An 8,670-nucleotide genomic window follows, 5' to 3' on the forward strand; every position below is an offset into this window, starting at 1 on the left:
AGGCCTGAATCGGTTTCCCATCCCCCAGGGAAGAGTTCTAGCATGAAGGTATGAGGATTGGATAAATGTGGTGTTTTCACCCCCAGCCTAGGAACACTGAGGTGTGTAATGTCCACAGGGGAAAGCCATTAGGAAGCATCCTATAAAAGACTTGCACTTAAAGATAAGAGACAACCATTCCAACATTCTTTGAGTCCCCATCTATCTTTTAACTCACTCTCTCTCTCACAGCCTCTGGATGATAGCAGGGCTCCCACATTCTCTCAGCCCTGAAGGGTTCCCTGCCTTGGCCTACCACACAGAATGACTTCTCACCCACATGACCAGAACAGCCATCCATAGGGCCAATTTCTTTCTGCTTAAGAGCAGACTCTTGCTCAACCACTGGAATCATAGATTTAGGAGTTGGAAGGCATCTTAAAGGCAAACTTTTCTAACATCCTCATATAGAGGAAGAAACTGGAGGTCAAGAGAGGTTTTAAAAAAAGGGAAGGATCTTTTGGTTTCCTGAACTGGACTCTGGGTAGCCATTGTTAAGGAGCCACCCAGTTACTCATATTTGGTGATGTATGTGAACAGTTCTGTTACTCTGTTAAGACAGTTGGAGTCCTGTCTATTGGATCACTCAGTCTCTGTGCTAATTTCTCTACATTTCTCTGCTTATTCTTTCTTGAGCCATATCTTTCTGCATTGTTGAATTAAAGTTAAGTTTATAAACCCCTTTGAAGCTATCTTTCCTTTATAAAAGCAGATGAAGAACCTGTGCTAGTATGGTTGCTAAATATAATTGGCATAGTTGGCAGAATTGCAAAGTTATCTTTGCCAATACAACTGGCATCATTTTCAGGATATGCTGGTCACATTAATAACACACCATCAAACTAGAAATCACAAGAATGGGCCATTTGGGACCTACTACTCTATATGCTCAGTGGCTCTTTCCCTGTCATCTTCCAAGGATTCATAGACCCTAATAGGAAGGTCACATATTCAAAGGGCTTCATTATATAGAGAAGATAGACAAGTACCAGAAATGAAGTAAAACCAGATATAGCACACAGCCTGAGGAGCCTAAAGGCAAAGAAAGAAAAAGTACTAAAAGCCTGGGTAAATTTGATCACCCCTTAATCTTATCACTTCACTTCCTTTTTACCCCCAGAATTGAAATTTGACCAAGATAAACACCATCTATAAGAAAGTTTACAAAGTATACTGACAAGTCAAAATGGTAGCATTCCTTGAATTCATTAATATCAGTTTCCCTATGACTGTGGTATTCTAACCATTTGAGACAGCCACCAGGTAATTATAGATAATGACTTGCTTATGCAGTCATATTTTTACATATTTTTTTTTTCTAGAAGGAGGGGAGAAGAGAGGCAGGGAGGAGGAGGAGACCCCCCAGACTGCTGAATTGGCAGATTTCACTCTCTGCAGCACTGAGGCATCAGAAGATAAAGCAACTACACCAAAACTTCAAGAGCTCTCTCTCTCCCCCTGCTGGAAAAGTGCTCAAGGGAAATCCTAGGCAGTGATCAAGGCTCCCTTCACAGGAATATCAATACTCTCTAAAATACCACTTAGCCATAGGCAACTGGAATGATTACCAGAAATCCTGGGACCTCTTTGAAACTATAATTTAGCAAGTGTGCAGTCCATTGTAATGTATGGAACACAAAATGGAGGCTTAAAACAAAATGGACTTAGTTATGCTAATTTAACATTCCAACTATATGGTAGGGTACTAATTCTTCCTATACCCCTCTATCCAGATAGGATTATGTGGGCACCATGAACTGGCCAGTATTTGTTCCAGTATTTGTTCAACTGTACACTGAGGGACAAAAAAAAGGGGGGGGGGGTAGTTTGAATCTTCCTGGGAAAACTTCTGCTTATGAGGGGAAAACCTCAATAGTCCAAAACTAAGTACAAAGGGGACTTTTCTGTTTGTACTCACTTTGATATAAAGCAAAACCCCAGGAGAAATCAGAAAGCAGTACAAGATTGCAAGGAGTGCTGGAGATGCAAGTTAAAAAAAAGAAAAGTAAAAGAAGAATAAAGTTAGAGTACTGATGAGACCTTTGAGAGAAAACAAAATGGATATCAGCTCTGCAGTCTAAGAATCTCAGAGACTTTGTGTTCCTAATGACATGTAAAGATCCAGTCCTAAAAAGGAGGCAAAATATGAAAAAACTCATCAATTTTGGTAGAATTTTACAAAACCTACCATGGGGAAATCCATCCTGTGGAACCTGAATACAAAGAGAAAAGGAAACCCAACAACAGAATTCCTTTGGAATTGGGGAATTTGTTCTCCATGGAACTCCATGTAAGCTTAAGTATAAAGATGCTATTCCCTTTCCCCCAAAGGAGCCCAGCAGCTGACTTCATTGGAAAACGACATTAATTTATTAAGATAAATGTTAACCTAAGAACATAGATCCTATGATGGTTTAGAGAATAGCAGCTGTCCTGGGAAGAAGTCTCTAGAGCTGTTGTCCTCACAAGAAGACATTAATCACTGAAGGCCATTAGGAAAATCTCAGCTAAATGAGTGGCATCTGTCAATGTTTCTATGCCTGAATTGCCTAGAACAGATTCAGCATGCTAAATTCTTGTGGACAAAGCTGTCATTCTGACCAAGGTTACATAGAGCAGGGTGGTGAAGTTGGTATCCAACATTCACCATACACTAAGATCCCCCCTAACTTACAAGGCCTGGAAGGTAATGAAGGATCAATTAGCTAGTGGAGAAATCGTAGGATAAGTGTTTTGAAATAGAGTCACAGAAAGCATTGCCTAAAGACTACTAAATATGATCATCACCTCCACTTTTTCTTAAGGGCATGAGAAAAAAAAATCTCTAAATAAAATATTCTCAGCACAACTTGGCTGCCTTATCTTATACTTTCAATGCTAGCACAGATCCTGGAAAAGGGGGCAGTAGAAAAGATGGGTGTGGTGGCTTCTGTGAAGAGAATAGAATAGAACCTCTAAAAGGAATCTCTAGAGAATATTTTAAAAGACAAGAGTGTCAGGGGGATATTCTAGGCACACCACAATTCTGGGCACAGTGTCCAACACCTAGTAGAGCAATTCTAGTAAGATGGTGAAGTCAAGAAGCCAAACTTCAAATAGGGGAATGGGAATGAATATTCATGAAGAATGCCAGAGGTAACACTGAAAACATTGAGTAGCACATAAAACAAGCCACAATGCACGAAGGACTTGGAATACAACTCTTTTTTTTTTTAATCCCCTACAGACAGAGATAAATCATTAGGGTGAAATTCATTCTTCATGGTGACACCATATTGGTTATAAATACAGGCACTGTCACTTTTATTGATCTAGCAACATATCAGACTAAGGACTTAATATATAGTATTGAACAACATAATAAAATTTATCTGGAGGGACAAGTGACCAATTCCAAAGGGAATAATTGGGGGGGGGGAGGGAAAATTAAGAAACTGTATAAAGTAATTTTGTTAATTGTTTCTAACTGTGGTCAAAACCACAGGAATACAAAACAACCATGGGGGGAGGGGGTCACTCAAGGAGTTTTACATTGAAATAGTGGAAGAAAAATACATGGTCTAGAAAGAACTTCATGTCTTGACTTCAGAGGACTTGTACTGAGTGATTTTAAAGTAGTTTTGGTTTTTTTGTTTTTAAAAAGTGATTTTAAAGAAAGTACATTCTTTCTTTCTTGGCAGTGGCCTATATAGGAATGAGATTTGAATGAAATCAGACATGTTCAACATGTTCACTGAGTAATGTTTAACTACATTGAGGGAAAACAAAGGTTTTATGTATAGGTGTGGTCATTAGGAATTGTCAAATTTTTTTTCAGAAAGTAATGGGATATCAAATAGAGAGAACAGCTTACTTTCCAGGAGATTAACCATGAAAAAAGGATATAAACTGAGAAAGGGCAAAAATCTTTTTTTAACAATAAATATTAGGGGTGACCTGGCCACATTAGGGGTGACATTGGGCATCTAAGGAGCCAATGGAGGGAATTATTGTGGAAGGAAGCTAAGGGAGGGGGAAGGATGGGATCAGAGAACAAGCAGAGGAATTCTCCTTCTGCCCCAGATGGGGCATTTCTCTTCAAGGTTAAGATGAATCAAGATATGGATAGAAATTTTGAGGTGGGGAGTAGAAGATAGGCTGTCTGGCCTGAACTCTGTCTTCTCAATAAGGTGTGAGGAAATATAATCAAAAGGGTAAAAGAATTGATTTGGAACAATGAGTTCTATAGGAAAGATGACCCTTTCTTTATACTTGCTCATGGATTGGAATGGGCTTGAGAGACTCTCCCTCTTAGTCCCAGAACTGCATATCCAGGCTACTGACAGGAAGGTATTGCTGACTCAGTCAAAACAAGGGTGCTGGGGTAGGCAGGGGCCCAGCAGCAGATGAGCTATTTGAGTAGCCAGACCCTGGAGCATCTCCTGACTCTCCCTGAAATTACAAGCTTTTTGGATCCTTGAAGAATTGGACCCAAAACCAATCTTTTGTAGTGCCCAATGTGATCCAATCTTGCTGGCAAATGAATTATAGCGCAATGAAGGAGCCAATTTATAAGAAAAATCTGTGTCCTCTACCCCTATTAATGCCAAGGAAAGGTAGGAATGACCAATGAAGAAAATGGGTAGAAATCAAGCAGAAAGGGGGTGGGGAGTTTCATACTGGTACTATGACTATGGGAAGGTTGTGCTCAGGATGGGCAGACATTCTGTTTTTCTTTTTCTATATAGCTACACAGAAGATAAAAATAATGACTAAAAATCAGTAAGTTCACTATGTATACCTCTTGTTGGAATAAAACTAATTCCTGCTGCCCCATCTGGTTTGTTTCTGGTAGTCTCACCTTAGGCCCATTGGCCAGAACCTCATGAGTGGGCAGAGCAGCACAAATTGAATCAAAAGAAGAAAAGGGTTGTTCTGTATCACTGAGTGTCCACATGTGACTAGGGAGAATGAATAGAGTGGAAATGGTGGTTCATGGTTGTGTGACTTCCTCCAGTGGTGGTCTCATCACAAGAGGGGAAGAGGAAGTCCTTCAGAAGCTGATCCAGATCATCTTTAAGATCTGTGATTCTATGGCCAATAGCTTCCAAATGGAAGGTTTGGGAGCCATTGCCAATCACTGGAAGCACTCTTGGCTTACTTGGGGTTAGTCAATGAGCTTGCTTCTGAGAAGCCTAGAGTAGGGAAGGAGGGGCAGGGCACAAATCTAAGCAAGTCAGGGTAGAATCTCCAGTCAAGGGCAGGCAGGTGTATCTCGACTTTCCTTTTCTTCGATTAAAAAAATAAATTTGTTTCTCTCTCCTCAGAGTTCTGTACTGTCTTAGTTACAGAGAAGCCTCAGGTTGTATGACTTTACTACTACATTTCTTTCTAGAATACAGTGGGAGTAAATCAATCTCTTCTTTTCCAGAAGTGGCCAGACCAATTCTGAGCTTCCACCTCACACCTAGCATATTATTAGCAAAGTCAATACAAAAGGAATATGGGAAAATGATCATGGTGGGGTATTGTTGGTAGAGCTGTGTATTGGTCTAGCCATTCTAGAAAAGCAATTTGGAAGGATGCCCAAAAGTACTCAGTTGTGCATTCTCTTTGACCCAGCAATAATGCTACTATATAACAAAAATCAAAGAATAAAAACATGTAAAAAAAAAAAAAACTTGCACAGATCTCTTTGTACTGGTAAAGAATTGGAAATGAAGGGGTGGCCATTAGTTGGAGAATGGCTGAACAAATCATGATATGTGATTATGGTGGAATACTATTGTGCTACAAGAAATTGAGAAACCTGGGAAGACACGTGAATTGAAGCAGAAGTTAATAACATCAACATTGCAAAGAGCAATTCTGAAATCATTAAGAACTATTAAACACAATGCTCAACCATGATCAGAGGGACCAATGAAGTCTTACCAGGTATTGACACACAGGTAATGGATTAATTTGTAGGAAGAGATACTTTGGGACATGACTAATGTGAAAATTTGTAACAAATGAACATAGTCAAGAAAAATTTTTTTGGTGTGTTTTCAGGGAAGACGTGAGAGGGAAATGCATAATTGGGGGAAAGTAACTTAAAAAAAATGAGTACTAAACATTGGCAAGTTGTGAGCAATTGTTTCAAATTTTCAATTCAAATTTCAATTGTTTCAAAACCTGCTTTTAAAAAGTTGTACAGGACAGATATAAAAAGTTCTTAGAACAGGAAAAGATTGCTCCATACACTATTTTTTAATATAAATGTCTCACACTTCCAAACTCCACTATTTTGGGGTCTGTATAATTTCTTTGATAAACTTCAGGATCTAAATTGGTTCTGGTGGATGAGTAACAGACATTGGGTGAACATCTTCAGGGTCCCTTCCATTTCTAGGGAGACACCTGTAATTTTTATGAGCCATTTAACAGTCTCCAGCTGAGGCATGTATAGCCTGGTCTTAAAACCCCAAGAGATTGTTCAGTTGGAGCAGGCAAAGGGATAGATGCTATTTGATTGTTGAAAATCCAGAAGTAGACACTGGATGCCACTAACCACCTGGCCTGAAATGTGAACCTCCATAACCTGACAAGTAATATCCCTGGGACAGGAGACTAGAGTTCACTAATTAGGGAAAAGTTGGTTAGAGAAAATCTTGGTCAAAGATCTTCCTGATGGAGATTTTTTTTTTTTTCCAAAGTGAGCTATTTTTGTAACTTTCTTTGCTAAATGTATTATACAGAGTGAGAGTAAAGAGGATTGAAAGAATGTTGCTGCATTCTTGGTAAACCAGAGTCGTTGCTTTATAATGCTTTGTATTGAGGCTAGCATCATTATGGATTTTTTTCCCTGTTCCTTATGTCCTAGTTTTACCTATTTTCTTTGAGGACTTGTCACATGGCACATGAAAATTGGTTAATTTGAGATATCTGTAAAATGGGGATAAGAGCACTGACCTCACACACATAGGGTTGTTGTGAGGATCATAGGAGATCGCCTATGTAGCTTTGCAAAGATCAGAGGGCTATATGAAAGCTCAGTGTTGGATCTATTGCACCTAATTTCTACAGAATGCCAAATGCCTGGTTATAAACACATTTCACATGATCTGTTGCTGCCATGGGCTGCTCAGTGTGCAGCACTTAGCATGATTCGGAGGAGTGAATAAGAAGTCACCAGGCCACGTGGGTAGTTCAAGGAAGAATGATGAACTCCATTTATTGATTCTCAGGACAAGGTTTTTATAGAGCAATGAGACAAAGGAAGGTATCTCAAATATTCTTATTATCTTAGTCTGTCATACCCTGGAAGTAGCATGGCAGTAAGGCTTTTGTTCTCTAGGTGCCAGAAAGTCTCAGGAAAAGTCAGCTAACTCCTTTCATATGCAGTCACATTTACAAAGGATGCTTGAGAGCTGGCTTCAAGGCCTAAAGCCAAAGCTGCATCATCAAGGACATCTGCATAGGAACTGACAACCTAAGAAGTCAAATATTTTGGTTTTGAACAACTAAAATCGTAGGGCAGAGCCTGTTGGTGTCAGAACTCAAGCAACATCCTTGTAAGTACAACCCATATCAAAAGAACTCAGGAGCTAACTTGAGGAAAGTCACTTCTCAAAGAGGTCATTGATATTTGGGTCCACTGATATCAAGGTAATTATCTGAAGTCCTGGCTCAGGCCTCTTTGGCTCCCAACATGTTGCTTTAGAATTGAGAATATTTTCATTGATGCCCTTAATCCTGAAGGTAGTTGATACATTCCATTTTATTGGAGGGATTTTTGGTAACTGTTTAGGCCATATGGTAGATTATTCTAAGTTGAATCCCTTACACATAGATTGAAACCTCAAAACCCCAGGGTCAAGTATAAAGATGTCTGGAAACTGATGAGTACTCATACATTATGTTGTGGAAGAAGATGACTGACAAGTGTCTGATCTAGTAGAGTGACTTTATACAATTAACTGATCTGGATGAAGGGCATCCCTGGAACATGCCTAGGCTTTGTTGAGAAATAGTTGAAAGGAAAAGTACAAATCATAGAAAATGCTCCAACTGGATTTTTCATAATCCTTCAAGAACATATAGCTAGGGGAAGGGGATTGCTGTCTCTTTTACAAGTACAAAATGCATCTCTAATCTTTGCCACCTGCATAAAACTGGTCAATTATCAACTCCAAGTTCCCCCCAACATTGGGCAACTGATATAAAGAGGCTACTTCTCAATTTTTGAAAAGGTTACCAAAGAAATCAGCCTCTGTGTCTAATGCTTCAAAATTTGTTGCACCCCTTCTGAACCAGACTGTAGCCCATGAAGTTTTTGTCTAGAGATGCTCACCTTACTTCTTGAAAGGCCAACAGATGAGTGTTGAAGTAGTAATTGGATTTCTTAGAGTGCGGCCTAAAATTAGCAGAAAAATCACCTAGGTCAAGTAATGCTTCTTGGTGTCTTAGCAACCCAGGTCCTACCAGCCTTCTGAGTCAGTGCTTCTTCATGCCCATCAAGAAATGTCAAAGGGCCTCCTGAGGTGTGAATCCTGATGAGATTCACATGACTCCAGCTGTTGAGGGGAAGGTATATAAAAGGGGCCTGTAGGACTGAACAGACTCAGATTCCTGGGTTCAGCAGACCTTTACCTCCTGGCATCTGGCTCA

This window comes from Petaurus breviceps, unplaced genomic scaffold, assembly GCF_028583685.1.
Source record: "Petaurus breviceps papuanus isolate PSGF00001 unplaced genomic scaffold, PetGlider_PUasm1.0 185, whole genome shotgun sequence".
Classification (NCBI taxonomy): Eukaryota; Metazoa; Chordata; class Mammalia; order Diprotodontia; family Petauridae; genus Petaurus; species Petaurus breviceps.